Source organism: Oryctolagus cuniculus, chromosome 11 (genome assembly GCF_964237555.1).
Source record: "Oryctolagus cuniculus chromosome 11, mOryCun1.1, whole genome shotgun sequence".
NCBI lineage: Eukaryota > Metazoa > Chordata > Mammalia > Lagomorpha > Leporidae > Oryctolagus > Oryctolagus cuniculus.
In genome coordinates, this window is record NC_091442.1 from 118,642,765 (window position 1) to 118,665,337 (window position 22,573).

Consider the following 22,573-nt stretch of genomic DNA (forward strand, 5'->3'; position numbering starts at 1 on the left):
GGGATGCCGGCACTACAGGCAGTGGCTTTACCTGCTATGTCACAATCCCGGCCCCAAGCAAATAAAGCTTTAAAAATATCAGTGCTGTTAGGTAAAATAAGCCAGACCACAGAGTGCAGTGTATGGTTTCATTCACACAAAACTGTAGAAGGTGCGAACAACACAAAACAGCATAGTGGTCGCCCGTGGCAGGCAGGGGCAGGTTAGGGGACCACAGAGCAGCAGAGGGAGACTCTTGGGGGCCATGGGTGTGGTCATGATCTTGTCTGCAGTAATGGGCCGGCAGCACGCACATGTTGCCAAAAGCTAACAAACCGCACTTAAAAAATTATTTAGTTGAGGCCGGCGCCGCGGCTCACTAGGCTAATCCTCCGCCTAGCGGCGCCGGCACACCGGGTTCTAGTCCCGGTTGGGGAGCCGGATTCTGTCCCGGTTGCCCCTCTTCCAGGCCAGCCCTCTGCTGTGGCCAGGGAGTGCAGTGGAGGATGGCCCAGGTGCTTGGGCCCTGCACCCCATGGGAGACCAGGAAAAGCACCTGGCTCCTGGCTCCTGCCATCGGATCAGCGCGGTGCGCCGGCTGCAGCGCGCCGGCCGCAGCGGCCATTGGAGGGTGAACCAACGGCAAAGGAAGACCTTTCTCTCTGTCTCTCTCTCTCTCACTGTCCACTCTGCCTGTCAAAATAAAAAAAAAAAATAAAAAAAATAAAAAAAAAAAATTATTTAGTTGAAAGGCAGAGAGAGGGAGAGAAGGAGAGAGAGGGTGAGAGAGAGAGATCTTCCATCTGCTGGTTCACTCCCCAACAGCCTCAACAGCCAGGGCTGAGCCAGGCCAAAATCAGAAGCTAGGACTCCATCCTGGTCTCCACCGAGTGGCAGGGGTCCAAGCACCTGGACCACCACCCACTGCCTTCCCAGGCACCTTTAGCTGCACTGAAGCAGAGCAGCTGGGGCGTGACCCAGCACTCCAAAACGGGACGCCAGTGTCGCAGTGTGGGACGCCGTGACCTGCTGTGTGACAATGACAGCCCCACACTGCTCACTTTAAGCGAGGGCAATTTACTGTCTGTTCTCTCTAACTTGATAAAACTGTTTTAAGATTTGTGGGGAGAAAACCCTACGGCTATTAGCTTTTTATTTTGCCAAGACTATTCAAAAAAATGCAAGCTCAACCAGAGGTGTTTGGTGCAGTAGGGCACCTCAGGGCCGGCTCCACCAGGATCCCAGCTTCCTGGTGTTGGTGCAGTAGGGCACCTCAGGGCCGGCTCCACCAGGACCCAGCTTTCTGCTAATGCACGTCTTGGTAGGCAGACGGCAAAGAAGAAAGTCCTAGGGTTCCTGTCACCCACGGGGAAGGCCCGGACTGCGATCCTGAACTCCACTGGACCTGGCCCAACCCTGGCCACTGCAGACATTTGGAAGGTGAACCAGCGGAAGGCAGGCCACTCCTGTGTCTCTGTCTCTCTTCCTTTCAAATACATGAAAATATATTTTTAAAGTTTTTTTTTAAAAGGAGCTTTTATCACCGACACTAAAAGAAAAGACATTTTAAAAGATCTGAGCAGGACAGTCACAGTCTTACATGGAGACAGCGGGCAGCCGCTGACCCCACGCAAGTCAGGCACACTGTCCCCCTCTCCCTCCCGGTGCCGACAACCTGGCTTCACGGACAGGCCGAGCCACACTGTCCTCACAGGACCTCCATCCTCAAGCCGGTGGCTCCTGCCACAGTGTGGACAGCGGTGTGCACTGGGGACCCAGACACTGCTCCCCCGCCCCTGTGGAGGACAAGCGAGCACAAGAACGTGCCCGAGGCTCCTGCAGCACTGCGTGGCCGCGGAAGCCGTGCACAGCTGCTCACCCTTCGCCACAGCACTCGCGCTTTCTGTACGTCAAGGTCACAGTCAACAGGAAGACTCCTCCCTGGGATTCTTTCAGGCTAAAGGCCACTGAGTAAGTGGGAATACAATTTGCGCTCTCAAGACCACGACGTGGACTGGACTCGCTCTGCTCCTGTAGCGTCAGACACCAACAAGATCCACGCCCAGCGGGAATCTCTGGGTGAAACGGCACAGTGGCTGGTGGTCCCGCCCCCATGTCACCACTGCACTGGTCAGAACATCTGGGCCTGCTCTTTAACCCATCTCTCCAGGTACCGGGGCCTCCAGGCCAGGCCTAAGTCCTAAGTCAAACAAAGAAGGACACTGCCAAACATGCCAAATAATTTAATGGACTTACTATTTCAAGAAAACAAGTATATAGGGTTATGCAAGTGCCAGTTCAAGTCCTGGCTGCTCCACTTCTGATCCAGTTCCCTGCTAACGTTCTTGAGCGAGCAACAGTGCTTGAGCCCCTGCCACCCACATGGGAGACCCGGAAGGAGCTCCTGCTTCCTGGCTTCAGCCTGGCCCAGCTCCAGCCACTGCAGTCATCTGGGCACTGAACCAGTAGATGGAAGATTTCTCTGTGTGAGTGTGTGTGTGTGTGTGTGTGTGTCCCCCTCTCTCTCTGTAACCCTGCCTTTCAAATAAAAGATTAAATCAGAAAGGAAGAGGGAGCAAGCAAGCAAGCAGACACACCCTGCACACAGCCACTGTCTGCACCTGCAGCCCCAAGCACGCGCACAAGGCAGCACCGCTCACCCTCAGGACACACCCAGGGAAGATGGCCACACAAGTCCCCGCAGACAGGGATTCCAGGGTCTCTGTCCCCATGCCCGGTCTAGAAGGGAAGGCACAGATTTCAAGAAAGCACCATCCCTTAGCCTCTCAGCCTCCTCACTCCACAGACAGTCACACTGAGAGAGGGCCCACGCGCCCAATCTAGGGCAACTGGGATGTTGTCCCTGAACCCCCGCACGTCCCCACCCGACCACGGCCTTGCAGACTGTGAAGACAACCACCACAGCCACGTCCCAGCACCTCCGTTTCCAATCCAGCCTCCTTCTGGGGCACCCTGGGAGGCCGCAGAGGATGGCTCGAGCACCTGGGTTCTTGCCACCCACGTGGGAGACCCACATGGAGTTCCTGGCTCTTGGCTTGGGCCAGTCCCAGCCACGGCGGTTGCAGGGAGTGAACCAATGGATGGAAGATTCTCCTACCCCTCCCTCCCTCCACCACCTCCCAAACAGAAGAAAATAAATAAACATTAAAGAAAAAAAAAACACCTCCTCGTGGGCTCAGCGATCCTCCATCTTGTCAGCAACCCCCACCCCAGCACCGGTCTCGTCCCACTGGGTTTCAGGCCAGGACTGAAGTGTGCTGTGGAAACTCCACTGAGCCCACTACCACCTCAGGACTCTGCTCCCAACAGTCATCCGCTGGCTGCCCGACACAGGAGCCGACGCTCCCCCTCTGCGGACCCCGACTGCCAGCAGGACTAGCTATCACGCTCAACGCACGTGGCATCAGTCCCGGCACACCCAGCCCCATTGTCCCTCTGTAACGCGAGCCGACGTGGAGAGAGCTCCTTCTGGCCCGGGCTCAGGCTTCCCAATGACTGCACAAGTCAATGACTCCACAGCCCTGGTCGCACCAACGCGGGCAGGCCTGGGAAAGAGGCAGAGCTGCGCAGCTACTCAGCACAAATGTTCACGGAACGAGCCGCTGGGGTGCCAGGAGGGTGGCAGCCTGAAGCTTCCAGGCAGCAGAAGGCTCCTGTTGGAACAGGACTGAGTCAGGATCACACCGCCTCTCACCCCCCTCCACGCAGCAGATCAGCATCTTAAAGCCACTCTTCAGGAAGTACTCTGTTCATCAGGCAGAGCCTTAAAAGTTACCAGAAAACTATCTGGTGCAGAACCGCCCCCAGCCAAGCGCGACAGCCAGGCCGTCACAGGGACTGGGGAGGGGCCCCGCAGCTCTGCCAACAGTAAACACACTCGCTGCCTTCCGGGGTCTGTAATGTACCCCACACGGAGCCTTGCAGCACACCGCAGCCACGCCCCTCCGGGGGCCAGGCACTGATGTGACAACCAAGTGAGGTTTACTTCTGACAGCTGAAAGAACCAGCAGAGATCAGACGGTGCAGGACACCGTGGACACACTCCACTCCTCGCGGGCACTTCCCAGGACATCCTGGGCCCGCCTCGCGAGCTCCCTCAAGCCCAAGCGGCAGGCTGATCTGACACGCCACACGCCCCAGCTCTCAGGCCCGGCACTTCAGCACACCAGCCCGGCTTTCTCACCTGCAAAACCAAGTTGTCTGAGGATGAGTGGAATCAGGCAAGGAAAAGCAGGGCACCTGGCACGAAACAGGCCTCAATTTACAAGTCTGACATTTTAAAAACCATCAGGATAATGATGTGAAGACATAACTTAGCTCGGGAAGAGAGGCTGGAAGAAACCGGGCGAGCGGGCAACGAGCCCAGCCCCACGCAGGTGCAGCGAGGCGGGGCCGCTGCAGCCCGCTGGGCTGGCCTCCCCCTGCACTGGCCTGTCTCCCAAGCCAGGATGTGAAATCTAAGTCTACCTGGTTCCTGCTGTAACCTCAGTGCCCAGCACATGGCAGGTGTCAAGTATTTGTTAAATAAATGAACGTGAATTTATAAAGCCCTCGGAATTGCATGCAAATCTGTTTGCATCCATTTCTGGGGAGAGAGAACCAATTTTCACAAAATCCTGGAGGGGATAGAAACCAAACACAGGTCCAGGAACTGCTGAATCCTCACCAGGTGTCTAAAACACCGACGGCCACAGTTTAGTCGTGCAGGAAATCACAGAGCAGAATCTGCCGAGCAGAACTGTCCAGGAAAGAGGAGGCTGTCAGGGGCTGACCAGCCCCCGAGCAAGGCCCCAGCTCTACGTCTGGGTTTGGATTCAGGGACAGACTTTGCAAGTGGGGTGGGTTGGGACAAGAGGAAGCGAAGGAATTTGTTCAACAAAACCAAAAATTAAAATCACCGGCACCGTGAGGGCACGCTAGCAGACACAGGTGAGGGTGAGCCAGGTCGACGCTCCGCCCTGCGTCCCATGCTGGAGTACAGGGCTGGCGTCCTGGCTCCGCTTCTGATGCCCTGAATGGCACCGGGTAACACTCACATAGCTGGGTCCCTGCCATCCACATGGGAGATTCAAATTGAGTTCCATGCGCTTGGTTATGGCCTGGCCCAGCCCCAGCTGTTGCAGGCATCTGGAGAGCGAACCAAAAGACTGGAGCCTTCTGTGTCACTCTGCCTTTCAAATAAAGTAAATAAATAAATATTTTTAAAGTCCATTTATAAACAATACCTGCTGGGCACCACTGTCAATTGCAGGCGCGCCCTAACTTCCTGAGGAGGCGGGGCAACTGCGGGGACCACCGATGCCCCGAGACAGACCGGGTGTGCGGCCCAGAGGAGGGCAGCTGCGAGGGACACCATCTCCATTCACCCAATCGGCACGACAACCCTATTATCACCCCACCTGGAAGGTGACGCAGGTCCCACAGGAAACTACAGGACTAGGATCACGCCCAGGCAACCCAGCTGCCACAGAGCTTCTCAGCCGGCAAACTAGCGAGGACTCGCCATATTCACCCGAAGGCACTCGCTCAGGGCCGGCCCACGACAGGGCTGCACCTGTGCCACTGCTCCTGGGAAGCCCTCTTCCGGGGAAAGTTCCCCGGGGCCGGATCAGGGGCCCAAAGTCAGGCCCTTCTAGACAGCCGGAGCCTGCACAGGCACAGGGAGCAGGCCCTGGCGGAACTGCCAATCCACCGGCTCCACCCAGAGAGGGAACACCCCGCGGCAGCTCCACCTCTGCCAATCACACTGCTAACGTGGAGGAACCCCAACCCTGCCCCTTTACTTCTGGGTGCGGGCACGTGCTATTGCAAACTATTTCTACACTCTGTGAACCTGAAAGTTCCTGGTAGAACACAGGTCTAGAACAGCAGTTCCGGAAAGCAGCACACACAGGAAACACGTCCAGGGGGGCACCTGAGGGCCCAAGGGGGCGACTCTACAGCGCTCACTGCCTCCCGGCCCTCAGGCAGCTCCAGCCCACCCCTGCCACGGCGAGCCGAGCCCAGAGCGGCGCACAGGGCAGGCCCGGGGAGAGTGCCGCCAGCCGCCAGCCGCCGGGCCCGGGACGAGTGCCGCCAGCCGCCGGGCCCGGGACGAGTGCCGCCAGCCGCCGGGCCCGGGGCGAGTGCCGCCAGCCGCCGGGCCCGGGGTGAGTGCCGCCAGCCGCCGGGCAGTCTCCACAGGAGACACTGCAGCACGCGTCCATCCACTCCCGTGACTTGTGCAAGCTGCTGGGCTCTGACTAGGATTCTCACTCAGGCGAGACCCAGCCCTGGGCCCCAGCACCCCCGGTCTGAGGAGCAGAAGAAACCTGGAGGGAGAGCAGCACAGACACAGCTGGGGTCCGGGCTGCTGAGGATCCATGACTCCAGGCCAGCCAGCAAGGCCCGGTCTCCGACTGAATCAGCCCCCTCCGTGGCGTGCCAGCCAGTGCTGCTGGGGCAGGGAGGCTGGGACGGCAGGGAAGACAACGGGAAGGCTGGGCAGGACGAGGGCAGGCCGAGCGCGTGGGGCCTCTGGGGCTTGGCAGTGACCATCTGGCTCAACCGAGAAGCCCTGAGGATGACGCGGGGCCTTCACCACACACAGCAACAGGCTGGCCGGTTGCCTGGGCAACAGCACCCTGGACGTGTTGAGGCATCTGTAGAACCAGGGCAAAGTACAGTCTCCCTTCTTGTGACGAAAGCGCCAGACTGCCAAGCCAGAGCCAAGCCATACTGTCAAAGCCGGTTTTATTGACAGAATAAACAGGGGTGGAGAAGGCAGGCAGGAAGCAGGGCCCCCGAGCACTGGCACCCAGAACCCACTTGCTCCCGGGAAACAGCGCCTCTCTGTCTCTGTGTCCTTGCTGACAGCTTCCTCTTGCTTCCACCTTAGAACGCAGTGAAGTCATTTTGTCCAGTGGACAACTCAGCTTTTCTTAGATGGGATAAGAGGAACCGAGAAGAGCGAGTTCTATGCCCAGTGAGGCCAAAGAACTAAAAGGGAAACAGCCCAGGGTTTGGGTGTGGGGTGCACACAGCAGGAATCCAAGGAGGGAACCCAGGGGGAGGAGCTGAGGCCGGTGGCCTGCCAGGGCTCCCCACTGCAGCACCTCGGCGTCCCTACAAAGCCCCTTGTCCTTTGCAGCCACCAGGGAAAAAAGAACTTCGTGCGGTCTGGTGGTGAATGACAGGTTCAGCAGGAAATAAAAGGACACAGTGGACGTCAGGAGAAAAACACAGAACAGAGTGCCCATCGCACTGTAAACTTCCCAGTGTGTCCCCGGAGTCGTCTGCCTCGCGCAATGGACAGACAGGAACATCAGAGAGAAGCACCTAGAAGCTACCAAGCCACAGAGGACCCCACGTCGCCGGGTGTCCTGATGACTGTTCCAGGGGAAACAACCCTGCAGAGCGGAAAGTGAGCCAAAGACCAGAGCGGGGCCCAGGAGGCATCTTGCTGCGGGCCAGGGCGCCGCAGCAGAGCCACCACAGCATGTACAGCCCTGGGGACACAGCGCTGGCTCCTCAGGCAGCGCAGTGACTTCCGGAAGCGCTCCGTCTTGCTGGTGGAGGTGAAGGCCGTGATACCCAGAACGCCGGAGGCAGCGCCACTCGCTGAGGAGGCGCACACGAAAGCGGCTCAGCCCCAGACGCCCGGGAACCTTCCAGTTTCCACCCAAAAACACCAGAAAGATACCCTGATGCACAGCAGAGGCGGCTTTCGCAGCACTGTGAGATGCCCACATCCTTTGGCCCAAGACTTCGGCTCCTGAGAATTCACTCTCGGAACCAGCGACACAGATAAGAGAAACGGTTCTGCGCTCTGCCAGTCCCTTACATCAGCACGAGGTGGAAATCCCCTAAATGCCCAGCACAGGAGCGCGTCCGTCCCGTCCATCAACAGGACAGCAACCTGACAAACCCCTGTAACAACGGTGAAACAGGAAGCACCCCTGACAGCGTGAGCCCCTCGCAGTGTGGATTCCTGAGGAGCCAGACCCCTCCCTGCTCCCTCCTCGGTGACCTTGGACTAAGCACACAGCTCCGCCCCTGCAGCTTCCTGGTGCTCTAGGGAACAGCCTGAGCGTGGCTGAGGACACGGACGGGGGCCAGCCCCTCTCTTGCCTCTTGCGATGCGTGGAACAAGGCGGGCGGGCAGCCGGCAGGCACCAGCTTCGCTTGTGTCACTACTGAAGATGCACGAAAACCGCACGCAGGTAAGATACAGACTTTTTTATCTGGAAACCTCTATTTCCTACACTGTACCTTCAAGCCATAAAACACCTTAAAGAGAAAAAAAAAAAAAAAAAAAAACAGTCTTCTGGCACAAAAATGGAAATTACCACAAACTCAAAAACAGACATCTGCGGTGATCCAGACGTCAAAGGCTGCGAAGACCCCTCAGCTCTCCACGCGCCAGAGCCGGACTTTCTTCTTCAACTACCTGCTTTTCAGTTGCACACACACCTCTTACTTTTTAAAAAATATATATCTAGATAGATAGGTAGATAGATATTTTATTTATTTATTTGAAAGGCAGAGGGAGATATTCCATCTGCTGGTTCACTCCCTTAACAGACACAACGGCCAGGGCTGGGCTAGGCCAAAGCCAGGAACTAGAAGTCCAGCTGGGTGTCCCACACGGGAGGCCGGGGCCCAAGTATTGGGCCATTTTCAGCTGCCCTCCCAGGTGCATCAGCTGGGAGCCGGATCAGAAGAGGAGCAGCACTTTGACATGGGACGTACGTGTCCCAGGCGGTGACTTAACCTGCCGTGCCACAACGCAGACCCCACGACACCTTAGAGAACACAGCTGCGGAAGGTTAGGCATCAGTACCCCTAAGCCAGGGTCTGGGGAATCTTGGGTGCACTGCTACACTCTCCGACCCCGTCCTGGGTAGGGGAGCAACAGCGTGCAGACGACCGCGCCACCGAGTCACCTTGAGAACACACCAGCAGCCTCCTCTTCTACCCTTATCTCCGCTAGATTATCTCAACCAGGTTAATTACAGGTGCAGACAGATCCTGCCCGAAACAAAACACAATTTGCTTCTTTTCTAGGATTCTCAGAGGTGGGGGAGGAAGAGTAACTTTTAAAGAGTACTTTCACACGTGAGGGCCAGCGACTCAGCATCAGCTAACTCACGGCAGCACAGCACAAAGGAGCGAGGGCTTCGGGGCCAGCCCTGACAGTGACCTCCTGACTGAGGTGCAGTCGGCAAGAATTCAACAGGCAGGAACGTTAGGCTTCTTGTAGGTCCCAAAGACAGACCAGAATGTGGGGGCCTGTCCCCGGGGGCCCTCACTAGATTCTGCCCCACCCGTGCCCTTCCTCCCTGGTGGCACAGGCCCAGGCGCCTTATCTGACGATGCATTTGCTGGTACAGAGGTCACGGTTGCTTGATTAAAATATCATCATGTCCAAGCTAAACGGCGCCCAGGCAGGCCAGCTCCAGCAAATCAGCCAGTTCTAAAACCCACTAATAGCAGGCCTGGAGGTCTGCACGGGAGCAGAGCCCACTCTGTGGTTCCTTTAAAAGCCACAATTCACAATCCTGGCATGCTCAGCTGGCGACAGTGTGATCTGGCATAATGCAACATGGAGGTAGTGTGAAACATGAAGATATTCATAGACTACGGTTGGACATCACTTTACAGTGATGACCTTTCATTTAATTCAGTGGGAAACTTCAAAACATGAACCACAGCTGCTTCTCTATGCTAAAGACCACCATGCAGGTCCAGGCGGGGCCTCCCCGGGCCTGGGCTCAAAGGCCCACGTGGGGTCCAGATCGGTGTTCCCAGGCAAAACTACTGCCCCTCCAGTTCACCTCCTTTTCTCTGCAGAATGGTAACGAGGGGAGCAAACCAAAGCTATTCTTCCTTGTTTTTAAAGATTTATTTTATTTATTTGAAAAGCAGAGTGACAGAGAGACAGAGTGACCTTCCATCCACTGGTTCACTCCCCAAATGCTGCAACGGCCAGACCTGGGCCAGGCCACAGCCAGGACCCTGGAACTCCATCCAGGTCTCCCACATGGGTGGAGGGACCCAAATGTTTGGGCCACCTTCTGCTGCTTTGCCGGGTGCACTATTGGGGAGCCGGATCAGAAGCGGAGCAGCCAGGACTCAAACCAGCGCTCCGATGTGGGATACAGGCATCTCAAGCTGCAGCGTAACACTGCGTCACAGCACTGGCCCCTCTTCTTATTTTTTATTTTTTTAAGAAATGCTGTCTTTAAAAGTTTATTTGTTTTCATCTACTTAAAAGGCAGAATGACAGAAAGAGAGAGAGAGAGATCTTCCATCTGCTAGTTCACTCCCCAAAGACCTACAGCAGCTCCGGCTGGGCCAGGCTGAAGCCAGGAGCCAGGACCTCCATGCAGGTCTCCGGGACGTGAGCCATCACTGACCGCATTGGCAGGGAGACAGACTGGAAGCAGAACAACCAAGACTCAAACCAGCACTCGCATTTGGGATGCAGGCCATCCAAGTGGTGGCTTAACCCATTGTGCCACAACACCCACGCCAACACAGCCATTCTGAAAACAAAATGAAGGTTACGGGAAAATTCATGAAACCTGCAGATGCCGACACAACCAAGGTATTGTCATACTGATTTTAATTATTACATCACGTTATGACTTAAACATTAATTCTAAAAGTAAAAGGGTATGGCACTGTTTAGAAAATGAGAAACGTCCCAGAATTCCACAGCCATAATTAGCGTTGCTATGTGTAAGGCTGTATGTGACATATGGGATCAGCGACCTGTAGCTTTCTCATTTGGTTTTTCAAGTCCTTCTCTTTTTTTTTTAATATTTTATTTATTTATCTATTTGAGCGGTAGAGCTACAGAGAGTGAGAGAGAGAGACAGAGAGAAAGGTCTTCCCACTGTTGGTTCACCCCCCAAATGGCCGCAACGGCCAGAGCTACGCCGATCTGAAGCCAGGAGCAAGGAGCCTCCCCCCGTCTCCCATGTGGGTGCAGGGGCCCAAAGACCTGGGCCATCCTCCACTGCCCTCCCAGACCATAGCAGAGAGCAGGACTGGAAGAGGAGCAGCCAGGGGACTTGGACCGGCGCCCATATGGGACGCCAGCGCCACAGGCAGAGGATTAACCTACAGCCCCAGCCCCTTCAAGCCCTTCTCTTTCTCATCACCCACGTACGCACTACCACATGGTCATACACACTCCCTTCCTACTCTGAGTCACTGCGTGTGCTCCCAGCAACACCCCCGCAGCCCAGGAGCAGGCTTCCTATCAACCAGCACGCCAAACTCTCAGGACTGTCCCTGAAAGCCGGAGAGGAGGTGGCCACCCTGCGGCCTCACTCCAGTCAGGGGTGGGGAGAGGACTGGAGACAGGGCTAGGAAACACCACAACCTGAGGATGCGGCACGTAAGGCTGCCCCTTCCACACAGTGCCCTGGCCCAAGTCAGCAAGGAAAGGTCCACACACACAAATGCACGCTAGCCAGAAGAGGAACACATTTTGGGGGCATGTTCAGCTAAACTGGACAAAATAAAACCACTCTGGGCACTACAAAGTGTATGTTATTTAACTCGCAAATTCGCTGAAGCAGATGGTGCATTTGCAGCGACTGCGAAATTCCTGAGCAAGCACTGCCGACCAGGCACACACACGACCAGGCACACACACCGACCAGGCACACACACCGACCAGCCACACACACCGACCAGCCACACACACGACCAGGCACACACACCGACCAGGCACACACACGACCAGGCACACACACCGACCAGGCACACACACCGACCAGGCACACACACCGACCAGGCACACACACGACCAGGCACACACACCGGCCAGGCACACACACGACCAGGCACACACACCGACCAGGCACACACACCGACCAGGCACACACACCGACCAGGCACACACCGACCAGGCACACACACGACCAGGCACACACACCGACCAGGCACACACACGACCAGGCACACACACCGACCAGGCACACACACGACCAGGCACACACACGACCAGGCACACACACCGACCAGACACACACACCGACCAGGCACACACACGACCAGGCACACACACCGACCAGACACACACCGACCAGGCACACACCGACCAGGCACACACGACCAGGCACACACCGACCAGACACACACACCGACCAGACACACACACCGACCAGGCACACACGACCAGGCACACACACCGACCAGGCACACACACCGACCAGACACACACACCGACCAGACACACACACCGACCAGGCACACACACGACCAGGCACACACACGACCAGGCACACACACGACCAGGCACACACACCGACCAGGCACACACACCGACCAGGCACACACACGACCAGGCACACACCGACCAGGCACACACGACCAGGCACACACCGACCAGACACACACACCGACCAGGCACACACACCGACCAGGCACACACACGACCAGGCACACACACCGACCAGGCACACACACCGACCAGGCACACACACCGACCAGGCACACACACGACCAGGCACACACACCGACCAGGCACACACGGCACTCGGGTCGGAGTCTCACAGCCCCTCCCGCATTCCTCACCCGGAGCCTCAGCCTCCCCGCACAATGAACTACAGGTCTCCAGCTCTCCAAACGCACAGGTCAAAATCCCGCCCCTCCGCCTGATGCCATCAGGAGCCAGGGCCTTTAGAAGCTAACGAATTAGGCCATGAGGAAAGAGCCCTCGGGAATGGGATTAGTGCCCCACATCTCTGAGGACCCCAAAGAGCTCTCCTGCCCTCTTCCCACCACGTAAAGATACAATCCGAAGTTGGCAGGGGGCTGGCACTGTGGTGTAGCAGGCTAAGCCTCCACCTGCGGCACCAGCATGCCGCATGGGTGCCAGTTCGTGCCCTGGCTGCTCCTCTTCCAATCCAGCTCTCTGCTACGCCCTGCGAGAGCAGCAGAAGGTGGCCCAAGTGCTTGGGCCCCTGCACCCACATGAGAGACCTACAGGAAGCTCCTGGCTTCAGATCGGCTCAGCGCCGGGCCATTGCAGCCATTTGGGGAGCGAACCAGCGGATAGAAGACCTCTCTGTCTTTCCCTCTGTCTATAGTTCTACCTCTCCAATAAACAAATAAATAAAATCTTAAAACAAAAAAAAAGAAGTTGGCAGTTTGCAACCCGTAAGAAAACCCTCACCAGAACCCAGATCTCAGACTTCCAGAACTGAGAAGTCAACCTCTGTGGTTGGCAGGCCACCAGGCCCTGCCAGGCTGTCACAGCAGCCAAACAGCCCAAGACAGGGGTCTGGGAGGTGGCGAAGCATTTGGCCAAGAAAGCCCACAGAGTCACGGGGCCGCGGAGCCGGAACCCAACGCCAGGGCCGCCTGACGGCAAGACCGCGTCTCCACCCTCCCGCACCTTTACTGCACTGCCATCTTGTTCCCTCAGGAACAGTGAGCGCGAGCCCCGGCCTCACAGATTCACACGCACTTCCCAGGCAGCGGCTGCACCTCCTTCCAGAAATGGAGACGCGAGCAGAATCTGAGTCAAGCCTGCAGCCGTCCCCGCCCTGGACGCCCGCTCAGAGCTCAGCCACCACTGCTGGGATCCTCGAGCCTCTGGAAACAAAGGTGACATCTGGGCTCCGGTTCAGGTCCCAGCTGTTCCACTTCCAATCCAGCTCCCTGCTAATGGCCTGGGAAAAGCGGCAGAGAACGGCCCAAGTGCTTGGGCCCCTGCGCCCACATGGCAGACCCGGATAAAGCTCCTGGCTCCTGGCCTAGCCCTGGCCATCACAGCCATCTGAGGGGTGAACCAGCAGATGGAAGATCTCTCTCTGTCTCTCCCTTTCTCTCTCTGTAACTCTTTCAAATTACTAAATAAATCTTAAAAGAAAGAAAATGAACACTAGAATCACTGCCCCCACCTGCAGCACGCCACGCTGACCAAAGAGCCTCACCAGCCCCTCACTGACCATCCCTCCAAGACCAGGTGCAAACCCTCAGGCTTGGCCACAAGACAGACCAGAAGCTGAAGCCCACCCATCCGGCCGTCCCTCCGCCACTCTGTGCACCCCTCCACACACACCCACAAGCTTCACAACTCTGCAGCTCTGCGGAGACCTCGGAATCCCCACCGTACCCCCGGACAGCACTGCGGCTCAGCTCTGGCCTACCCCCAAAGCCATCTCCCGGAAGGTCACTCTGCAGAGTCCCGAGGACAACCAGGGCCACCCTCCTCTGTCCCCCACCCTCCACCACCCACTATGGGCCCGATTCCTATGTGATACTGTCACAGTGAAAAATGACTGCTCCCACTCCAACACGGAGCTCCCCCCGCAGAGCACGGGGGTCGCCTTTATCTGGGAATCCCAGCAAAAAGCCGAGCCGGCCGACGGGGGCACCACACGCACAGCGGCCAGGACAGCCTCCCGCCACCTGCCCTGCCCACGCCCCTCTCCCACGCCCCTCTCCCGCCTCCACAAGGGCCACCACACGCTCAGCGCCCGAGTGACGTGAAAACGAAGACACGGCAGCTTGATGGAGTGCCCAGCTCGCTGCTGAAACCCCGCCCTCCCCCATCAAGGCTGAAATGACAGACAGGAAGCCAAGGGAAGAGAAGGGAAGGGTCGACCTAAGGGCGCGAGGTTCCTGGTCAGCGCTCGCCGTTACCAGCGGAATGGAGGAGGCACGTGGTAGGTCTGCGTCCACCTCCCCGTGGGTCACTGCTCGGAGCCCTGCCCGGCCGCGGCTGGAGGCGGGGGCTCGCTCCCCATCCCGGGCCTGGCCTCTGGTGGCCTCATTCCCTCGGCAGCGCCCCACTTTTGGAGACTGTCCACTGCTGGATGCTTGGACTCCACAGCCTGCCCCGGCCCTCGCGCAGGGACGCCGACAGCACACAGGAGGCCGCCCTCCTGTCCAGCATCCAAGGGGCTCAGCGTGTCTGCCTCTTCCTCTCGGGCGCCCTAAAGGAATGCCCTGGAATGAACAAACACATTTCCATGCCTCCAGGGTGACGACGGCCGACCCACTCCTACAGACAGGAGACGGCACGCAGCAGGAGGGCAGGCAGGTGCAGCCCACAGCCCACACCCCCACCACCCCAGGCGAGCCCTGCTGTCTGCACAGGTCTGAGGACAGCTTGATTACAGGACTGCTCTCAGCAGAAGTCAGGCACCTGCCCGCCGTGAGCCTCGGAGCCCGGCCGTCAGCGCCCGCACAGCGGACACTCGGCGCTGCTGCCACACTGAAACCACGAGCCACCGGGCAGCCGTGGTCGCTGGCATCGTCCACACCCAGCTTTCAAACCAGCCAGCGGCTCTGCTGGGGGGGGGGGGGGGCCTCCCACACAGCAAAGGGCGTCTCGCCTGGGAGGGCAGATTGGATGGGACAAGTGAGACGTTTGGAACTTCACTTTCCCAACTGCTGAGCAGCTGACAGTGAGCATTTCCGTGTAATCAGAAAACACTAATTAAGGCTGCTCCAGACACCCCTCCTACAAACGTGCCCCTAGGAACAACAGAGAGAAAACACGTAAGCTTCGCAGGCGACGGAAAGGTGTGTGGTGATCCACACGCGGACGGCAGACGGGCGGACAGCTGCCTCTGCGAGAGACACATCCTGTGACGCGACGCTGCCAGACGTAGCTCAGGGTGACAAGCGCCACGGAGAGAAACGCAGGAAACCCAGGCCGGCAGCCGGGGCCCAGCGCTGTGGCCAAGCCGGGCACCCCTCTCTTCAGTACGGGGAGGACACCCGTTCCCAGCGACACCGCAGAGATGTTTTAAGGGCAAAGACTGGGGTACAAGTGCTTTGGCACGTGTGTCCTCTATAAACATAAGTCACCATTATTATCAGCTCAAAAACGACCGGGGAAATTGGATTACAGACTATCAGAGGCGAGAGGGAGCTTAGGGGTGGAGTGACCCGGTTCTCAGCCTGGGACAGGCCCCCGAGGCTGTGCACGGGCGGGCCTTCTGGGAAGGGGTCACAGTTTTATCAGAACCCCAAAAGGTTACGAACCTCCAAACCCGATTTTACCAATATGAAACGGAGACCCTAAGATCTGTGTTGACTGTGCTGGTCCTTAAGGTGAGTCCGGGAAAGGCTGGACACAAACCCGGGCTTCTGGTCCGCACCCCCACTTCTCCCACATCACCAGAAGCTGGGGGAGGGCGGGGGTGACGTAAACTCCACGTAGCACAGAGCACGGCGCTCGGAGAGGCTGCCATCCTGGTTTAGCTTTGTCAAGGCTTCTTACTGAGGTCTTCAGTGACTGAGATAGAATTTTATTCACTCCCATAGTCTCGTCTCTGTCTAGTTCAGTACCAGGGCCAAAAAATACGTACATAATCTTTTTAAAATTTGTACTCATTTCTTGAAGAGAGAGACAGACCTCCCATCCTGTGGGTCACTCCACGAATGCCCACAACAGCTGGGACTGCCCCAGGCTAGACAGAAGCTGGACCTGGAAACTTACTCCAGGTCTCCTATGTGGACGGCAGGTCCCCGGCTGCTGGAGTCTGCCTGCTGCCATCCAGGCTCTCCATCAGCAGGAGGCTGGGGTCAGGGACTCAGAGCCAGGCAGGCCAACGTGGACACAGGCATCTACACTGCTGGGGTCAGGGACTCAGAGCCAGGCAGGCCGACGTGGACGCAGGCGTCTACACTGCTGGGGTCAGGGACTCAGAGCCAGGCAGGCCGACGTGGACGCAGGCGTCTACACTGCTGGGGTCAGGGGCTCAGAGCCAGGCAGGCCGACGTGGACGCAGGCGTCTACACTGCTGGGGTCAGGGGCTCAGAGCCAGGCAGGCCGACGTGGACGCAGGCGTCTACACTGCTGGGGTCAGGGGCTCAGAGCCAGGCAGGCCGACGTGGACGCAGGCGTCTACACTGCTGGGGTCAGGGGCTCAGAGCCAGGCAGGCCGACGTGGACGCAGGCATCTACACTGCTGGGGTCAGGGACTCAGAGCCAGGCAGGCCGACGTGGGATGCAGGAGTCTACACTGCTGGGCCAAACACCCTCCATAGCAGATGATGGGCAGTCTTAAAAGTTTTTAAATAGGAAACAAGGAAATAAGGCTACAACGTGCAGAAAGATGAAGATGCGGTCACGGGGGCCGGCGCTGTGGCGCAGCGGGTCAACGCCCTGGCCTGAAGCACAGGCAGCCCATATGGGCGCCGGTTCAAGTCCCAGCTGCTCCTCTTCCAATCCAGGCTCTGCTATGACCTGGGAAAGCAGCAGAAGATGGCCCAAGTGCTTGGGCCCCTGCACCTGTGTGGGAGACCTGGAGGAAGCTCCAGCTCCTGGCTTCGGATCATTGTGGCCAACTGGAAAGTGAACCAGCAGATGGAAGACCTCTCTCCCTCCCTCCCTCTCTCTCTCCCTCCCTCCCTCTCTCCCTCCCTCTCTCTGTGTAACTCTTTCAAATAAATAAATAAATCTTAAAAAAAAAAAAAACTCATAAAAAAGACGCGATCATGGAAATCAATCAACATAAAACTAGGAAAGGAGTGGGGATCTCGCTGGCTGCGCGTGTGTTTAGAATCAGCACCAAAATGGCTGCTGACCCTCAGGCAGTCGCCCTAGTAAGCACACGGATGCAGAAGCAGAGCCCGTCCTTCAGGTCTGCCTCCAGGCAGCAGACATAGCACAAACCAGAAAGCTCAAGACCGCAGGAGGGCCCAGCCGGCGTCCGCACCACCGCGGAAGCCAGCCAGAGTCAAGTTTCAGGCGTCCAGGCCCGGGAGGCGGCACTGCGGTGGCCAGAGGGGACGCCACCTGTGGACTGCGACTCACTGCAGGTATGCAGACGCGGTCCCAGTCTAACTGGAAAAATCCGCCTCAGCACCGTCACTCACTCACGGGAACACGGTCGTGGCGCACAGCACCTACAGGGTGGCCCCCATTACGCCCGCGGGGAGGGGCGGGGTGGCCAGAAAGCGCTTGGCAAACGCTACTGTGATCACTCAGCACCAAGCACCAGCAAATGAATAACACAGCAGTGGCTCCGAGGTTCTCTGCTGCCCCAGCACCCTGCCTGTGGGCCAGGGTGGGCTGTCAGGGGCGGGGAAGGAGGACATAGGCTCAGCACAATCCCCTGGGTGCTCCCGCCCCGGAAATGCCTGTGGACGGGCACCAGGGCCAACCTCGGCCCCCACCTGGCTCTGCGGGAAGCCACCGCACGTTTTTCGATTAAACGTTACGACCTCTTAACGTTGGGAACTACAGGCAGAGGTTCCAGCTGGCCAAACAGCAGGCGCTAAGAATACTGTTCTCATTCAAATGAGCTGCGGCTCTTCCCCGGAAAGCGACCAGGTGCAGCCCCAGTCACCGGTCCACTGCTCTGTGTCGCTCGGCCCAGTGGCCGGTTCCGTGAAGTTTCGCGACTGCTGGGGCCCCGTCTCAGCGGGCGCGGGGACTGCCACGCTCCAGGGTCAACTTCAAACGCACACGCACCACACTTCCCAGGTGAATCAGGCGCCGCCCTAAATGCCTCCACCGCGGGGCTGCGGGCACGCGTGGGGATGCGTGGGGCGAGCCCAGGAGGGCTCCCACAGACACCCCGCATCCTGGGAGAGCCGCCCAGGCCGCGCAGGGCCTGAAGCCGGGAGCTCGGGTCCGCAGCTCCGAGCTGGGCTCCACATTTTCATCGGGACAACCAGGGAGCGTCTGGTAAACAGTGCAGTCCGCACGGCTGGGGCAGAGAGCGGGGCAGAGCCGCGGGGCGCGCACACCCCACCCGGAGGCCGCCGGAGCCCGCCCCGCAACGGCGCCCCAAGGGCGTGTCTGCCCGGAGGCTGCGGCCGCGTGGGCCCCACGGAGCCCGCCAGCCTGCTCCGCGGACCAACTCCCGAGCGGAAAACCCACCTTCCCCCGCGGGGCCAGAATCCAGCGGCCACCGCGGGCCCCTCCGGACGCCCGGCCGCGGAGGGGCAAGTCCCAGGGTCGAGGGGACAAACTCCCCCAGCCCGGAGACCCGCTCCCCGGCAAGCGCTCGGCTCCCCCACCCTCCCCGCGCGCACACTCGGCGCCGGGACAGGGCGGGTGGGAAGGCAGGAAGGAAATGGAGGACCGCTCCTCAAAGCCCCGAACCCGCGTCCCGGGCTCCCCTCGCCCACCCGCGCCCCGGGATTCCCGCCCCCCCCCCCAACCGCACCTCGGTCTCTCAAGTCCGCTCCGCGGCCGCCCGCCGCCCCCGGTGGCAGCCCTCCGGCCCCGCGAGGGCCCTGCCCGCGGCCCCCTGCCTCCGGCGGGTCCTCCGCCGCGACCACTCCTCCCCTCAGCCGCCGGCGCCGCCAAGACGCCCCCTCTCGGCGCCCCCTCCCCCCGTCCCCGGACACACGCCCCCCGCCCGGAGACAGGAAGTTTCGCGCGCGGCGCGGACGGCCCCACAGGCTCCCCCGCCTAGGGAGCCGAGCCCGGCGCGGCGGCCTGACAGGGCGCGGGCCCCGCCGCCGCCCAGCGCCCCCGCGTCCCGCCCTCGGCGCCCCAACCGTCGCGGAGCGCCCCTCACCTCGGTCGCCGCTCGCCTCTCGGGCCGCCGCGCACCCCGCTCCAGCCGCGACGGCGTCGCCAACTCCAACTCCGGCTCCGGCCCGCGTCCCAGCGCTCTGCTCCCCTCCGGCCGCGCTGCCCAGCCCTGCCCAGACCCGCCGCGGCCGCTTCTGCCGCCAGCCGCTACCGCGCCGCCCCCGCTGCGCTCGCCCCATTGGCTGCCGGCGGCCGAGCCCCGCCCCACAGCCCCTCTGGGGCTCCGGATTGGGCCGAGGAAGCTCGAGGGCGGCACGCCCCTAGGGCGCGCAGGGGACCTCCTCTAGGCGTGCATTGGTGGCTTCCCCCGTCAATCAAAGGCGGACTGCCTATAGAGTCCGGCGGGCGTCACTTTCTAGAAGTCGCGGCCCGGCGGCTATCAGCTGGGGACGCTTCCCCCTCTGGCTAGGGCTTCGCCGCTCTGCTGGCGCGCAGGGGTCGGGGCGCCGCACCTGGCTGGGAGTTGACAAAGGACAGAGTTTCCAAAGTTTGCCCTCCTGGGGAACGTGGGCTGACGTCCTTGGGGCTGACAGCAGGTGACCGGCTGGGCTGCCGCGGACTGAATGGCGCAGCCGGGACGGGAACCCGCAGGGCCATCCGGTGCCGAGGCCGCCTTGAGGATGGCGTGGTAACTCGGAGCTGAACGGCAGCAGCCGGGGGCCCGACCCCGGCAACGCCGCCATGGCCCAGCCTCCACAGGGCGGGGACTGGACGAGGGTCTGCAGGGTGGCCCTCCGCCTTCCAAGCTGTCCTGTTGCGTCGTCTTCAGGATGGTAACCGAGGAGGAAAGAACAGAGCCGACACGCGGTGCCGGGACTCTGCCACCAAGACACCCCCAGGCCCTGTGTGTGCAGCCGGGCAGCTGGCACTCCAACTCCGTGCCTGTACCTCCAGGGTCGCTCACTGGCCTCCCGGCACCCCTTCTGCAGCCACTCACACCAAGGGGCGGGGGTGTGGAAGGCACAGGAGGTGTCAAGTCTGGCATCTTCCAGTAACAGGATGGGGGCGGGGTCACTGCCTGGTCATGCGACCCAAGCAGTGCCCTGGCGTCACGTGCCTTTGCCCCCCCCCTTCTTTCTCAAGACAAAAACACCCCCGTGGGGGCTGGCGTGTGGTGCACCTGCCTTTGATGCCAGCATCCATGAGTGCTGGTTCATGTCAGCTCCCTGCTTATGTGCCTGGGAAGGCGGCAGCAGGCGGCTCAAGTGCTTGGGTTCCAGGCTCCTGCCTTTGGCCTGACCCAGCCCCAGCTATGGCCGCCATCTGGGGAGTGAACCAGCGGATGGGAGATCTCTCCCTCCATCTCTAACTCTGCCTTACACATTAAAAAATCCTTTCTAGCGGCCGGCGCCGCAGCTCACTAGGCTAATCCTCCGCCTAGCGGCGCCGGCACACCAGGTTCTAGTCCCAGTCGGGGCACCGGATTCTGTCCCGGTTGCCCCTCTTCCAGGCCAGCCCTCTGCTGTGGCCAGGGAGTGCAGTGGAGGATGGCCCAGGTGCTTGGGCCCTGCACCCCATGGGAGACCAGGAAAAGCACCTGGCTCCTGGCTCCTGCCATCGGATCAGCGCGGTGCGCCGGCCGCAGCGCGCCAGCCGCGGCGGCCATTGGAGGGTGAACCAACGGCAAAAGGAAGACCTTTCTCTCTCTCTCTCTCTCTCACTGTCCACTCTGCCTGTCAAAATTAAAAAAAAAAAAAAATCCTTTCTAGCAAAACAATCCCTGTTGTTTTCTGGTTTGCACTGTTGCTTGAACCCTGGTCGCGACACCTGCCCTGCAGCTTATCAGGGAGCTTTTCCCAAGGGAGCCCCGTGTGCCAGCAGGGAACACCCGACCTCGTTCCTCAGGAACGTGCCACTTCCCGGGAGGGCACCCGGCTTCCTTCCTCATCATTCAGCCGGGCCTGCGCCCCTTTCCAGCCGAGGAGCCCTGAGCTCGTCACTGCCGCCCTCTGCACCTCCTGAGCGCCCGCCTGTGACAAGGGTGGTGACAGAGCCCACCTCGCAGGGCTGAGGGGGCAGGGCCCTCTGAACTCCATCCTTCCCACAAGGCGTGCCCGCAGCCGCACCCGACGCTCACCAGGTAGTCCTCATCGCTGTCCCACTCAGTAGGTTGGACATCAGCCGTCTGGGTTAGCACATGCTTTCATGAGAAATGAGCATTCTCCCAAACAGTTAAACACCCACATGTGTTGCTAGTAAAAAAAAAAAAAAAAAAAAAAAAAAAAAATCTTACTCTGCAGTATGTTTCAAGAAAAAACACTCAAAATCCATTACAGAGTTCGCTCAATAATTAATTCCTTACAGACGCATTAATGTCACAGACATTTGTTCAATGATTAATTCCAAGGCTTGGAATGTACCAGACAGGGCAGGGGGCTCAGAGGGTAGCCCTGGTCCTGCTGGAGCTCCTGGGAAAATCCGGCAGGGACACGGTCTAGAGGAGAAGGGGAGCTGAAGACTGGCGTGTCCCTGGGCCACCGTGGATGGACGGCGACAGAAAGCACCAGTCAGAGGCCAGAGACCCCACTCCTCAGGGACAGACGCGTTCCGCTTGGCCAGAGCGGGGCAGGGGCACAGAGAGGAGCAAGGAGGACTCGGCCAGGTGGCGAGGGCTGCCCGCCTCCTGGCCTCCGTCCCCTCCACTGTGTGACGGGGATGATCGCAGAAACCAGCGCTTAGGGAAACAGGATCGCCGATTCCCCACGTGCAAGGCTCCGGTCCATGGCTGTTAGATGCGTTCCACGACCCCCTACCCATTTCTGCAGACACGCTTCAGGGTAGAGCAGCGTAAAAAAGCTTGCGATTAAAAGAATGAGGGGAATGAAGCCTGAAAAAACGTGCGTGCACCGCCTGTCCATATTTTGGAGACACCGAGGCATTGATGGTTTCGGGGTTCACCTCGGAATGAAGCCCTCCCGGCCAAGTGTGTGGCAAGATCTGAATTCCTTGCAAATGCGTGACTGATGAAGACGCGATGGTGCTGGCGTTTCTCGCTTTGCTTTATTTGGTTCCATTTCTGCCCTGAGCCCATCTGCTCCTGCAAAGCTGTCCAGCAAGCACAACACC

General features: G+C 59.4%; 1 protein-coding gene across 2 annotated transcripts in view; it reads right to left on the reverse strand.

Moving 5' to 3' along the window:
• Positions 1-19,668, reverse strand: part of PACSIN2 (protein kinase C and casein kinase substrate in neurons 2) — a 128,602-nt gene extending 108,934 nt beyond the window's left edge. For both annotated transcript variants that reach the window (XM_070053003.1, XM_070052999.1), the window contains exon 1: positions 19,491-19,668. The gene's annotated coding sequence lies outside the window, so the exon portion shown is untranslated. The remainder of the gene's footprint in view (positions 1-19,490) is intronic.
• Between the last annotated feature and the right edge of the window lie 2,905 nt (positions 19,669-22,573).